The sequence below is a fragment of the Erithacus rubecula genome (assembly GCF_903797595.1).
Source record: "Erithacus rubecula genome assembly, chromosome: 1".
Taxonomy (NCBI): Eukaryota; Metazoa; Chordata; class Aves; order Passeriformes; family Muscicapidae; genus Erithacus; species Erithacus rubecula.
In genome coordinates, this window is record NC_136658.1 from 57,285,878 (window position 1) to 57,301,298 (window position 15,421).

The following is a 15,421-nucleotide window of genomic DNA, read 5'->3' on the forward strand; positions in this document are numbered from 1 at the left end:
TTGGCACCCAGAAATTGGCTGCTAGTGGCACTTTGACTAGCTGGTGACTTTATCATGAGGCCAAGTGATCTAGCTGTGCTGTGTAGTCCAGTAATTGAAGGTGAAAGACAATTTGTCTGGTGTCTGTGATAAATCATAGTGGGTTTTTTTTTTGCTTTGCTCTAGATAGCAATTTTAACTCTTCCTCTTCTAGACTGCTTGTCTATTATCTCATTTCTCTGGTTTTATGTGAAAATTTTCTGTCTTGGCCATGCTTTTTCCTTGAACCTCTCCCTGTATCCTGTTTGCAGCTTTGGAGGCAGGGTTTCTTGTTGGTGTGTGAAAGAAAATACTTAAGCTCAGGCTTGTTCACACAGGAAGGAATCACTAAAAATGACAAAACTGGGGCACTGGAGTGTGAGCAAGAAAGCAAAAATTTATAAATACACCTGTTTTAAAGGCAGTAGGAGAGCACAGTCACAAAAGAGCAGTCAATTGCTGGAGTCATCTGCTACTTCTCTAAAAAAAACCCTCATAAAAATATCAAATTTGCACAGAGAAATTAACAAAGCAAAATAGACATAAATTGTATTTTTCTGTTGGCTGTATTTGCATATCTATTTAATCTTTTTAAAGAAATTTTGTGTACAGCCCTAGTTTTATGCTCCAGGGTTTGAAGGTTTCTTCCATGGTAGCAGTAAGCTTGATGGAATCCCTGTGATTAATACACTTAATGTTTCCATTTATCAGGAATGAAGAAAACGCAAATGTAGTAGAGAGAGTTGCAACAAACATATTTGTTTTCTTTCTCTACTTCTCAGCTGTGTTTGAGTAAATTTTTTTCCTCTCTTGCTGTCTCCTTTCCATTCCTGTTAATCTGGCCTTGCCTTTCACAAGTGTGTATTGATGTTTGTTACTGCTTTTAACAGCATTGCTGTGTCATGTGACTGTAACATAGAAGATAATTAAAAGTTACATAATTGCTCTGTACCAGTGAAAGCTTATGATAATTGATTTACTAATACCCTTTTCAGACAGGGCATCCCTATGCCACAGCATTCTTCTGTCTGACCATTATCCGTCTGAATATCCTTATGGCCAAAACTATTAACACTGTGTGATCAAATTATAGTAATATTAAATAAATTAGCTTGTAAGATCTTGTTATGCAATAGAAAAAAATTCCTGGTATTATTTGTGGTGACTCTCTGGGTGTGACTAATCAGATACAACCAAATCCCAAGAGATTAGAGGTATTTAGAAGTGTCTGTAGGTATAACTTCTGCATGTGGTTACCTTCCTGGTGTCTACATTTTCTTGTGTCTTTTTACTGCACTAAAAAGATTTTCATTGTAGTTGTGAAAATAGTATTGAGCAAATTCACTACTAACATATTGCTAAATACAGACTTGAGTCTAGAGTTACACTACAGATTTAAATTTGTCTTTGTACCTTGAGTTGAGATGCATTGAAATTAAAAAAAAAAATACAAAAACCAAAACGGAACATGAACCAAGTACTGATTTATATTTCGCTAGGGATCACAACCAATTAGATCATCAGCTCCACAGACTTTGTAATGACCTAGATGTGCCAGTATTAGAGTTCAGTGGTATCTCGAAACTTCATCTGACTGGGGTTAGCAATAGCCTCACCTCTCTGGGAAAACAAATTTAGCCAGGGGAATATGGACTTGTGCATGAAGGAACTGCCTTTTGTCACTCCTGCTGTTTTTGGGGGGCATAGATCACAAAGCTTGTGTATGAAGTCAGTTTTAAAGAAGCTGGAGGAATGATAAGTATTGTGTATGGATTTTTTTTTTTTTTAATTTAAAAGAATGTTATCTCATACTGAAGAATGAAAACATTCCCTCTTGTTCTTGATACCTAAAAGTTTATCATTGAAGTTCATATTGCTTTCTATCTTCAGATAATTTTGCAGACATCCATTTATGATAGTTCTTCTGGAAAACGTCTTTAAAAGACATTAGTAATATTTTTTAATTAGTCATATTTTGTGGAGTGGTTTAATCCTAATTTTGTGTTGAAAAATATTTGCCTTTATGAGCAATTGAAGTAAATATCAGAGCTCTAGCAAGTTCTCAGCTTCATACCCTGAATATTGTTCTATTTATGATCCTAGTGGTATATATGCTAAAGCAGATATCCTGTCTTAAGAATTAATCAGGATTAAATCTTGGTTCTACACGTAGTTTTTCTTTGCAGGTCCAGTGATTCTTTTCCTGAAGCTTGTCTGTAACAGATATAATAAAGATGGAATGATTTTTTTTGAGGTAATCACAGGGAATTCCAGGGAGAGACTAGATGATCTTTTGAGGTTTCCTCTATCCTAGTTTTTACAATTTGTGTGAATTGTCCTTTGATAGCTTTTTAGGTGGCAACAGAGAAAATGAAATTGTGTAAGCAAGAGAGGGCCAGGTGATGAGGATCCTGATCTGGCAGGAGTGGAGGAAAAATTCAGGTACTATTCTAGCTATGCAACCCGTTCCCACTCAGTTCTTTCAGTCTGGGAACAGCTTGGGAAACGTAGTGATCTTATGGCATCTTGCCTCCAGAATTGTTGCAACTTCAGCTCCGATTAATGTAGACCAGCTGATTGAAGCTTAAGGTTCACTTAGTATCATGTAAATGCCCCTCACTTCTGTGGAAGGGGGTTTTGGATTGGTCTGGCTTGCGAGATGGAAAGGGAGAAGATGGTGTAGGCGGGAAGCTGAGTCCTGGAGCTGTAGCACTCCAGACAGCTACATCTTGCTCTTGTTGCCTCTCCTCAAGAGGAGGCATGTTACAACTATGTACTCTGTCTTCTGTCTTGGGAATTTATTCTCCTTCTCTTTCCCGGATCCAGAAACAGTGCTAGTGTGAGCGCACTGGGTGCAGGGTATGAAGAAGCTCATGAGAGAGAGCAGGGATGGTGATTGCCCCTTCTGGCACGCTGGTCCTCAGGAAGCTTCTCAAGAGCTGCTTCTGTGAAACTTCTGCATCACTGATACAGTGTAGAGATACTTGTTTTGAGGGCATTTACAGGGTAGTAGGAAGATGTTTGTGAATGTCATCCCTGGGGTATTAATACAAAAGTGCTTCTGTATTTAGATAATATGCTCCTCCTGAACTCATTCAATAGAGTGTTTCCTTGCGGGCTCTTTTCAAATGCAGATAAGAAAAACAGCAATAAAGAAAATATGGCATTATTTCTTTCAGTACATGTTTGTAAGAGCTTGCTTGTATTTGCTGACATACTGCAGGTTAAGATGTTTCCAGTTAAGCTTGTGGCTTTTTGGTGAATTTGCTTATTAGGAAGCCAGACCTCTCTGCTTTTCATTTTGAAATGGTGCTGGCTTCTTCTAATCCTTCTCCGCTTGTCAAAGCCCTTTAAACTGCTGGCTCCAGTCCATGAGATTTTTTTCCATAAAAGGGGATGACTTAACTATATTTGATGCCCTTAAGATTAGGGTTTGTCAAGATTTGTTGACTGCTTGACACTCGTGTTTTAGTGTGCCAGCTGTGCGCAGCAGGATGTGGAAGCAGACCAGAGGACTGATCCCTCATTGTTGTCACTTGGTCAGTTGGTGAAGGAAAGAGAGATGAGAAAAGTGGGCTTTCTCCATGTATGAGGTTGGAAAAGCAAATAATCTGACTAATGCATGAATGGGATTAAGAATAAAAGTGGTGGAGCTGGTGAAAATGGCCATTAAATGTAAGAAGCCTTTCCCTGTTAGCCCACCCCAGCTGTAAGCTTTGGTTTGGTACCAGGGCCTGATGGCCTGGGAGGGATAGTAAATCTGCCTGTGCTAAATATGGCCCTGTTGGGAGCAGTTTGAATTTTAACCCTTTATGTGCATTTCCTGTATGGGTTTGTAGAAATACCTGCATGCATTTTTTTTTAATTTTTTTCTTTTTTTTTTTTTTTTTTTTAGACCAAGCTCTGAAGGGTCTAGTAGAGTGTAGAGCAGACATTATTTTCACCTCCATATTTTCTCCCGTATCAGCTTCAGGCCTATAACACTAATTTTTGTTCTGTTCTTTTTAAACTGTAAATGCACACTTAGGGGATTCTTATTTTCAGTGGTTTACTTTTTTATTATCTATAAAACTTGGTCTGTGTAACCAAAATTTATGATTTTTATTTTCATTGACTTATATTACTTTTTCCCATATATATTGAAATTGGTTTGATTTCCTTTTCCCTCCCAAGAGGCTAGCCTTTATTTGGTTTTTCTAATCTTTAATTCATTGCCTTATGAAAATCATCAAGTTACAACCTGCTGCATATTATAAGTCTGAATTACAGTTAATTAAAAATAGATATTTGTAATGGGTATTTTAACAGAATCTTAATTGTGATAACTCTACAGGATGCAACTCAGTAGGGGTTATCATTAGGATGATGACATTTGCCACTTGTGGGAGTGTAAGTTGTTTGCAGTATTCCTCATGTTTATTACAAAGACTATTGCAGCTATCTCTGCTTTTAATAAAACTCTTCTCAGAATGTCTTAACATTCCAACATGCAGCGAAATGTGCTGTTTGCTTCTGGACCAGAGTCAGTACTTTGAATGTGTGTGGTGATGTTATTAACTGGAGCTTGCTCTTCTGATGGCACTGTCATAGTTGCTTCATCTTTGGTAACAAAACCATTCCAGTAGGAGCACATTGTGTGAGACAGGTTCTGTTTCATGGCTTCTTGGAGTAAGTAGCACTAGCCACCTCTACAGCTAGCAGTGAATTCAGGATATTGAAAACTCAGAATGTGGAGAACAGGAAATATTTGTACCCAATGAATAATCAGGAGCACGACTTAGGATATAGAAGAAATAATTAGCCTTTGTATTAAAAAAGGAACCCAACCTTGAAATTTTTCATAGTAATGGATTAAACAGCAGGGTGGAGTCAGGATTTGGTTTCTAGTTGGAATAAAGCTACTTTCAGTGTAACTGAGAGGGTTATTGTCGGATTAGTGCAGTGGTCTGCCCAAGACTGAAGCTTAGGGAAGAGGGTGAAGGCAGACCTATGGTAAGAGTAGTAATACAAGTCACAGAAGAGTGTTGGGTTCACAAATTTACATCACCTTGTTTCAGATTATAATTTTAACCTCTTTTGAAGCCACTGAATGTCAGTGGAGCATGAGACTGCTCCCTCCATGGGATGAGGGCAGGGTGTTTTGGTTAACAGGCTCACACCCCTGAAGTGTGGGCTGTGAAGGTGCCAGTTATGGCCAGTGCTGGGGTGTGCATGGAGGCAGCTGCATTTGAGCTGCAGAAGCTGCCAACTCACCTACCAGAAGCTTATCCTGGAAGCAAGGGAGGTGGAAAGGGATTTCTAGTGGTTGAGAGGGGGAGCACTTCCCTCCTGGGCCAGGACCCTGTGTCTCAGGGATGGCTGAAGGGTTCATGAACCTGAAAGAGATGGGAGGATCCTTAAGGCTTGAGATGGACAACTGCAGTGTTTCTTTGTTGGAGTAACATGGAAAGAAGAAACACTTGTGTCAACAAAGCGGGTAGTTGGTAAAAAAGGCAGGGCAAGCTTCAAGACACTGACGTTGAATTATGGGCAACTCTTGTATTGGCTATCTCTTACATAATCAAATTACAGAAATATTTTTCAATAGTTAATCTAATTAATTATAGTTAATAATACTTAATCTAGGACTTACTCATAATGGCAAAATTGGATAGGTGTATTCCTGGCAATAAGCTGAGGATGGGTATAGCCCCAATGCATCTTCAGCTAACGTGTCTCCTATTGCCAGTTGAACTGCTTTGGCATTTGAAATCATGTGTCATGTCAGGTCTTACCTGCAAGTCAAAAAAGTAATCCGAGGGAACTGATAGAAAAACAAAAGCTTTGATCATCAAGGAGTTGTTGAATTTAATTCTCGGGGAAGTGGCGTGTCTAGTTGTTCATGTTGGGATAGTTTGTGGGGGTTATGGATCATGGTGGTTAGAAAGGATAGTTTTCTGAGTAAGAAGGCATGCTTAATTCAAAACAGCATCTATATTGTCACTTTGTTTTTGTTACACCTGGAGTATTTAGGGGGAAGAAAAAGAAAATGTTTCTCCTCAGTGGTATTGCCTCTGGTTTCCATGTCTCTTGTGATTAATTATATTTATTGATTTATTTGTTGCATTCTCTTCCCTGAAAGATAATTAAATACGAGTCCACTTTCTACTATAGTAGTGGGAGTACTGGGAACATAAACTTGGGGTTGATTTGTTTCACTGAGGTGACACAGAGTGTGCAATCAGCATCCTGGCCAAGTTCATGAAAAACCTCGGTCTTTACAATTGTGTTTCTCCCTGTGAAACACAGGATTTTATCATAGCAGTGTTTTTGTCCCTCATTTAGTAAATCAGGCAATGTGGCTTTCTTACCATTCTCAGTTTCTGATTTTTGTAATAATTTTTTTATGATGATGTCTATACAACTGATGATCTTTGGTATACAGGAAACTTAGCATGGCTGGTGTCACCAATTCCTGCTTGATAGTAGTATTTCTTAAGTCTTAAAATTTAGTGTTTGATTAGGAAAACAAAGGAACCCTAGACTGATTTTAAAAACCAAAGCTCTTAAAGCTTACACCCCTTAGTACCCTTCTTAGCACCCTTCACTTTGCAGACAACTAAGTACTGTTTTATTTAAAATGCTTTTTGGCCAAAAGCAGCTGCTGGACTGGCTGCAGTGACAGTGACTCAGGCCCTTACACTGTCTCTTTTTGTCTTTTAGCTGCAGAGCCATGAAGGGCAGCTAGAGCAGGTGTAGGTGTCTGTCAGTAGGTGAGATGAACCTGCCACTTGGCAAGGACTTCAGCTGCTAAAGTTGCTCTTCAGGTTATGGTTTTTGGGCTGTGAATGTGAACAATTGCCAAGCCACTGTTAAGGGGGTTGTTTGCCTGTGTTGGTCTGCAGAATGAAATGTCACTGGCTTGCTGCATGCAGATGGCGAGTCCTGCAGGCTGATGCAGTCATCTCAGTGGGAGACTGGAAAGTACAAATTACCTTTGGAAATCAGGCTACTTCTGGATTTTGGCTTTGTGTGGTCAGATTTGAAGATTAATGTCCCCCTGGAATACTACATGAAGTTTTTTCCCAACCATGCCTTTCTTCAAAGGGGAGAAGCAAATACATTTCTGTCCAAGCAAGGTCAGGAAAATAATCAGAGCATCTGCATGTCCTGTCAAAAATATGAGGGCTGTTGGAATAAGGAGAAAAATAATGAGGCCTAAGAAGGCTGATGGAATATGATACAGGCATGTATTGGGTGGATCTACACACACATGTACCCTTTCCTAAGGTTAGTGATGCCTTTTGCTGAGCTTTGCCAGGTATTGGGAAGCTTGAAAAGTTGGGTTGGAGAGTTTTCAGTGGAAATTCTCTAGGATCAGTACAGAGATAAATTTTATTCTTCTCATTCCTTCCAAAGGTGTCAAGAGCATGAGTATGCTTCAGTGATTTTCTCTGGATTTCAAATTGCTGCTAAAAGAGCAGTAGCTGCTGAATCTTGTAGTGAAGCTGTTGTAAGCTGGTCAGTGCCTGATGGGAATGTTGTATTGACAGATTTTGGGATTTCTCCCTTTTCCTTACCTTTTGCCTCCAATGCTCTGAGAGATGATTAATAGTAATAGTCCCTGTCTGCACTTCAAAGGAAGGGTAGGCTAGGAGCAAAGACATTAAAAATTATTAATTGAAACACTTGTGGTCAATAGATCAATTTTAGAGAGTGTACTTTCCTATTAAAATAGACACTCATCACCCACATTTGTAGGATGCTAGCCAAATAGGTTCCTTATATTGATTAATAGCATCACTGGTGTCATGTAGTGCCCCTCATTTAGAGCCTGATTATGTAACTACACAGTCACATAGATAGATTGAATGCTGTAAATACCATGCTGTTTTTTTGAAAAAGCATTTTATTGATGTATTTCTAATGGAAAGCAAAAGAAGGGGCCCAAGTTGCCAAAAATGCAGTGTTGGAATTTGTTGTGGGTTGTGCAAAGGCAGGAATAGCACCTGAACATTATTATTCACTATGTGGAGCAGGACACATTCAGTTTATGACTTTATTTCTTGGAAACATAAATTCTGAGCCTGGAAGTTGGGTTTCTTCAGTGTGTAACACAACTTGGAAGAGCATTTGCTTGGTTTTTTTTGCTCTTTTTTCATTTCAGAGTGAATTGTGGAAGCCTGTCCTCTCTTAGATGCTGTGGCTGTAGCTAGAGAGGTCAATGCCACTCATAACTATTGTCACATCTGCTTTGGAGGATTCAAATACATTTGTTTAAGCAGTTTGGGTTTTTGCTAACTTATATCTAATAAAATATTATTTATTGATGCAATGAGGTAGAAGTTGCATATGTGGGCACTTCTGAAGTGGTGCCCATCTCCTGGCTGAGGCTTGGAGGGATGAAGTGTTGGCTCTTGCTGCCTAGGCAGGCCTCAGCAGCATCCACACTGATTCTACAACCACCTTCTGGTGTTGTATAAACTTGAGACTTGTTTAGCTTTTTTCTGCTGCTTGTGGGAATAATTTTCTTGCCTCTTTTAAAGAAATTTTAATGGGCACAACATCTCTGTGCTTATTCTTTAAGTGGCTTTGCTGTGAAAGTTGGCTCAGAGTGCCTGACACTGTGGTGGAGAGCTGCACAATATTTTGTCCATGGTAGGATGGTGGTTACTGCCATTCTGTAACATCATCTTGCACATTGTAAAAAGGGGATATTCCAGGGTTTATATAAGCTACTACAGAGTGTTTCATTTTTTTATTCCTGCTCTGATTTTTCCGTTATCCTGGTGTTCCCGCTGAAGTCAACTGTGAGGATAGACTAAAAAAATAGTCATATAAGGGTAGTATATGCCATCTGAGGCAGTATCAATCTGTTTCAGGCATTTCAGACTTCATTGCAAGCTGAACTACCAGTAGCTCTGCTCACCACAGCTGCTTGACCACAATGCAGATTTTGGCACAGGTGTGTGATGAAGCTATCCTCATTTCTTTGGACTTGAAGCATGAGGCATTAGGGCTTCATTCACCCTCCTTCAGATCATCACAGTGAGAAGCATCAAGGACACAGCACACAGAAATTGTATTCCTAAGTAAAATGGTTCTTAAGGTCTGGTCATTTCATTTATAGATGCATACAAGTGTAGGGATTATCTCTTCTTCTGGTGGTCTCTGGGATTCAAAAGCATCCTAACAGAAGATAAAGTAAATCCTTGTTTTATTTTTGAAATGAGTTAGAATAGAAAAGGTTATATTTCATCTTTGAGAAGAGTGAATAAGTACTTCTGCCTCAAGTAAAGGTTGCTCAGTTCTGGACTGAGCATAAACCTAGTTTGAGCAAAAGCATTAAACCAGAAGTGGGACAATGGATGATAGTATGTGGTAATGCTGGTCTTTATTATCAGTGCAGAGTAAGAGAAGGAAACTTATGAAGTTAGGACCTTTCCTGTGCAGCATGTATTGTGTCAATCCAGTCTTGATGGAACTGTCCTGCTGGAGAGGTTGGTCTTTATCCCTTCTCTTACTGTGGAGATACGGAAAAATCACTAGCAGGTCTCTTCCCTTTTATCCACCTTGAGGCATAAGCAGTTTTCCTGTTTGCATTCCTTTCCATTTTAAATTTGACATCATTTTTAGTGCACTTAATCACATTTGTTTCATCTGAAGTCCAAATAAAATGTAGAAACAATATACATAATCCCAATCTGAAATTAGGAATAACCACTTTAAAATATTTAAATATTATTTTAAATACTACTTTCAGATGGTCATAAGCCCTTATGAGTACAAATTTTGAATAATCTTTATATGGGGAGTAAGATCTACTGTTTGCTGAAGAAAGTGGGAAAAGCAGTCTGAAGGGAAAGAGATGACTTTTTTATTAATTGCAGTTCTTTGTGAATTCAGAAATGGAGTTAGACTTTTCATCCAGCTTTAAAATGTGTGTTGCTTTGAACGATGTATTAGAAAGTATACTTTCTGCACATGCCTTCAGAAAATTATTTACCAAAAAAACCCTTAATTTACCCAAAATTTGTGACTGAACATGTGAATATTTTATATTAATATATACATACACATTTTATATCTACTTATACCTGTGTGTATTTGAATGTATGAAAAAAAAAGCTATGCTTTTTGTAACAAGAAAAGGCTCCTCAAGTCCTTTTACATTGTGCACATGCTGATAAATAAAATTGTAACTCTGAGTTTGAAGTGTGTTCAAGGATAAGATGGTGAACTGACAGTCCTTGTCTTGCACTGTAACATGAGCATTTCCTTATGTCAGAGAAGCTGCCCAAAGTGATGGGTGATTGTGTTTATCACCATTTGTTTTTTTTTTGATCTAATGAAAAACAATGTCATTCTGTTTAAGCTAGAATTGGGAAGGGAGTATCAAGGTTTCAGAGCTATCCATTCAAACAACTGAATGTTGAAGTTTACCACTTCTAGAATAAGAAGTCAAGGAGTAGTACTAGGCTGTGTTTTACTCTGCTCCCTGCAGTTTATTGCACTCTTCTAGATTGACCGCTGATTATTACCTAAATCCAGTTATTTGAGGACTCCATTATTTTTCCAGAGTTTAACTAAGTCCTGTTTTATGTTTATGATATTATCTGTGTGCATATACACTTTTAAATTTCATTTGTGTACATTGGTGCAGTAGCAAGGCTTTTAAAGTATTACTGAAAGACATTGTCTTTCTCTGAAACTTTAACAGTTGTCAAACCAAGTTCTAGGGAGAAAAAATTATTCTTGGAATTCATCTTGAAGACTTAGAAGGTCTGGGATTTACCCTTGAAGCTGTTCAATTCAAAATAATTCATTAATGTCAAATAAAAGACCCTGTAAAGAATAATGTTTATTCCTCTAAGCCTCTACTGAAGGACCGTGTAAGCACTTCATGAACATTTAGTATAAACCTTTTAAAGTGAGGAGCAGGAGGAACGTGGCATGATGGTTGTGTGTTCAGTTGATTAATTGTTCATCCACATTTGGCCAACTGTATGCTTTTTTGTGTGGAAACCTGTTGTCAGACTACAGTGGTTTGGGGAAAAGTACCCCAAGCATCAGGAAAACCATTGCTATATGGTCAGGTAGCCAAGGGTGTGTTTACTTGTGCAGCCATGATTTCAGTGGCACTGAGAGCATTCTAGTGTGGCATGAATGTATGGGAGGCATCACTCCATGAAGGCTCAGCAAAAACTGGGGTAGATGTTCAGGAGGAGCTGCATCACCCCAACCCCAGACTGCAGTCTCCTCATCTTTGGTGCCCTAGGGACCAAGCAGGTGGCAGAGTTGCTGCTTCTTACTTTGAATCCTAATGTACTTTAGTACATGAGAGTGTCTTTGTGCTAGATGTCATTCTTTGTGGGAGTCTGGATAAATATTTCAGTCTTCAGGAGTTCAAAAGAGCTAGGTATCACCTAGCAACAAGCATCCCACTCTACCTGCCTCTTTACTTTTATTAAAGTATCTGAAAACCAGAAGTTGAAGCATTAAGGTAATTTTCAGAAATATTTTGAGCAACTTTAGATACTTTGTTATGATGTTACAGCAGAGCAGCAAAGATGTTGGCGTGGGGGCTGGCATCTGAAAGCAACTACCTATTTTGAACAGCACTCACATCAAAAATTAGCAGGAGCTTCAGCTGGAGACAGAGTGATCCTTTGGTCTTGTGAGGTCTGCAGTTGCACTTAACCTAAACTGAATGAGTTTTTAGGCTGTCCTACTGTGGTTCGCCATGCAGCTTGTAGTGACTCCTGGTGGGACAGTGCCTTATGTTTGAATTTAAAAGAAATTCTTTTGCAGACAGCTTTGTGACAAAGTATATTTGCTAGTTTCAGTTACAGTGGTGCAGAATTCCATTTACAAAGATCCTGGGGACCAGACCCCAGTCAGGAAATTAAGACACTTGAAGGGCTGTTGAAGAAGACCTTGGGATATGCTCAGTACAGTGCCAGACTGTATGCCAGCATCTCCTATCCCTTACCAGTTTTAAATGTCAGGGACTGTTGGAGATCTGCAGCTTGTGCTTAATGTATATTTTATCTGTAGCTTGTGCAAAATGTCACTATGGAGTTTATGAATGTCCCTGCAAGAGTCAGAAACTTAGGGAAAAAGGACGAGTGTGTGGCTACTGTTATTACAAGGATAGCTATCCTGAACACTGAGTTGAGGATAACCTGTGTTCCTTCATCTCTGAATAGTGCTGAAACTGAGCTTTCAGTGATCCTGCCTTACCTGATGGCCAGGGTGGTCTTGATGAGTTTGGGAGAAGTCATACTGTTTTTGGGGGAAGTTTGGTGTGACTCAGGGCTTTTGAATGGGGTTGCAGAAATCATAATACAGATCTAAGGACTTTCAAGAAGAAAAGTGCATACTTTAAAAATAAAATAGATGATGTAAGAAGGTGACTAGCCCCTTTATGCCCAAATAAGGAGTTTGTTTTGTAGAGGGAAAGGTTAATAAATCCTGATTCAGCAAATGACTTAACTTTGCAAATGATTTGGTCTCTTCCAAATAAATGTGTGTTCCCATATCAATCTGAATTCGAAAAGAATAAAAACAGCACAATGAGTAATTTGTTACTGTATCAATGTGAGTGTCCTTTAAAATTATCACTATGTAAAAGATAAGTAGAAGTGATATCAGTGCAGATTTGTTTTTTAAATGAACTAATGTGGTTTTATATCGGTGGTTTTATATGAGCTAATGTGGGTTCAAAAGTGTTCTATTTACTCTAGAGGTAGGCTACCTCTGCACCTTTAGGGACTTCTGTTTTTCCTGAAATATGCTCAGCATGATTGTCCTGAAACTCTTCTCATGCTCCTTAATGTGGTCCAGGAGTCTTGCTCAGCTTCGCCAGGGTATGGCCATACTGATCAGGGTGAGACTACCAGGACATTTAATCTGATCAAGACAGGTTTTCAATATGGACTAGGTGTCACCAAATTTATTTGTTTTTTTCTTACTGTAGAAAAAGGAATCTGATCTTTGGTGGCATTCAGAAGCTTTATAAACTCCCTGGGTCTGAAAGCACTGTTTTAAGGTGATAGGCTTTGGGTAGAAGAGGACATTCTGTGTTTGCTGCTTAAATTTCATTCTTTCATTTGAAAATGGTGGTTTGTGTTTTGCTCTGTGATTGCTTAGAGCCTTTTTGACTTAAAGGTTTCAAATCAGAAATACTGTGCAGTATCTCGTTAAGTAGATTTTCTTCTGCTGTAAAACCTGCTTCATGCAAATGGAAGATGTTTCTACTTGGACTTCAATGTCAGATTTCATATCCCTGATAGTACAGCAGTACATTTCACTCTAAGGGACTGAAAACCAAAAAAAGTCATGGTGATGACACGTGTGGCGGAATAGATATTCCCTTTTTTCATATACATTTCAAAGTCCTCTCATATGAATGAAGTCAAAGCTTTTCACCACTTTTGAAAATCAGGCCAGTCATTTGCAAAGTTACTGGTTAAATGTCATTTTCAGAAGAAAAATTTTCTCAAAAGCACCCTAAAATAGAAGCCCTTCTGTAAAGGAGAGCACCCCAGTGGTGCAAGGATATGGGCAATTTAGTGCTTGTTAATTGTGCAGACCTGAAGAGAATTAAAAGGAGAACCCAGTTACTTGTCATTGCTAAAGAAGTAACTTTTCCTTGAGGAGGAGTGTTGGACATGATTTAATAACGCAAGACCAGCTGCAGCTGTGGCTGGTTTGGATGGTGGTTTGTTAGTTCTGAAACACAGACCCATGTTTGCTGTGTCACCATAGCCACTGTAACATGATAGGACTCCAGCGTTGGTGTGTAACTTGAAGCTAAGTTGTGTTGTAGGAACATGTGTGTCTGTGTGCATGTTGAGAGAATTAATGATGAGAAAACCTGAAGAACTGGAAACAATTACCGGTCAAACTCTGTCTTCATCTCATGGAGACTCCATGAAGCTTTTGGATACATTGCATTTAATTTAAAAAAAGGAAATTAGAAAGTCAGTTCCTGTTCAGGTTAGATGACCACATCATGTAAGTCCGGGATATGGAAAATGTGGTCCAGTTTTCCCATTTTTGGACAAGAACAGGGAGGAAAGAGCAGATATAAGCTCAAAGTGTGCAGTTTTAAAAGAAAAAAAAGAAAATAAATGTACTGCATGAAGTTGTTAAGTAATCCAAATAATGCCAAAGGAGATTAACAAAAGGGAGAGAGTCTACAAGGTGCACAAGAGAGCACAAATGGTCTGCAACCGTTAGCCTGCTTACAGGCTATGGTATTTAGTTACATTTAGTTAGGTCAGTGTTTGTGCTGAGTTTGCAGCTTTTTATAATTCATACAAATATTTGAAACTTGCTTTCTTCTATTAAACTGAATATTTTTTAGAAATAATGTCTAAGTGCATCCTGTTTAGTCGGTATGATAGTATCATACTATATGAATGGACTATTTATATTTTCTTAAGGTCGTTTCTTATCTTCACTTAAAAGTTTGTGTAGTATTTGGAAACCTGTCATGTTGTCATATATACAACACTAATGAAATACTGAATGTGGTTTAAAATCAGGCAGGTGATGTTCTACTGCTATTTGAAGGATGACCTTATTTTGAATGGTAGAAAAATAACAGCAGATTGTTTATAATAACTCTGACAGCAGATTTAGATTCTTGACTTCACACCATTTCCATTATTAAGAGAGACATATGTAAGTAGCATTTGCTCCAGATACATGCACATATTCTGTCAAGGGGTTTAAGACATCCTGTCTATTATTTTAATTTTGGACATCTGAAGATTTTTCTCCCCGAAGGCATTTTTAACAAGTTGGATTGCTGAGTTTGTTTATTTTCTTAAACCTGAAGGAGCCTCACAAAACATAATATAATATTTGAATCTCTGTATGCTTTTTTTCTTTTATAGTTTAACATAGAATCACAAGATGTTTTGGGTGGGAAGGGACTTAATGTTCATCTAGTTCCAACCTCCCTGCAACAGACAGGGATGTCACCCCCTAGGTCAGGTTGCTCAAAACCTCATTCAACCTGGCCTTGAACACTTTCAGGGATTGAGCATCCACAGCTTTTCGGGGCAATCTGTGCCAATGCCTTGCCACCCTCACAGTAAAGCATTTATTTCTAGTATCTCATCAGCATCTGTCCTCATTTAGTTTGAATCCTCGTCTTATGGTATATGCCCATGTAAAAAGCCCTTCTCCAGATCTCTTGTAGCCCCTTTAGGTACTGGAAGGTGCTGTAAATTCTCCCCAGAGCCTTTTCTTCTCCAGGCTGGGCAACCCCAACATTTTCAGTCCCTCCTCTCAGGAGAGATATTCCAGCCCTCTGTTCATCTTCGTGGCTCTTATAACTGAACTAATCATATATTTGTAGGAAACCCTGAAAGAAATACATATTCAGATTTTGTAGTGGTCTTGGACAGTT

At 38.7% G+C, this 15,421-nt stretch overlaps 1 protein-coding gene across 4 annotated transcripts in view; it reads left to right on the forward strand.

The window, feature by feature from the left end:
- Nucleotides 1–15,421, forward strand: part of KLF12 (KLF transcription factor 12) — a 226,778-nt gene that overhangs the window by 47,504 nt on the left and 163,853 nt on the right. The window lies entirely within an intron of this gene.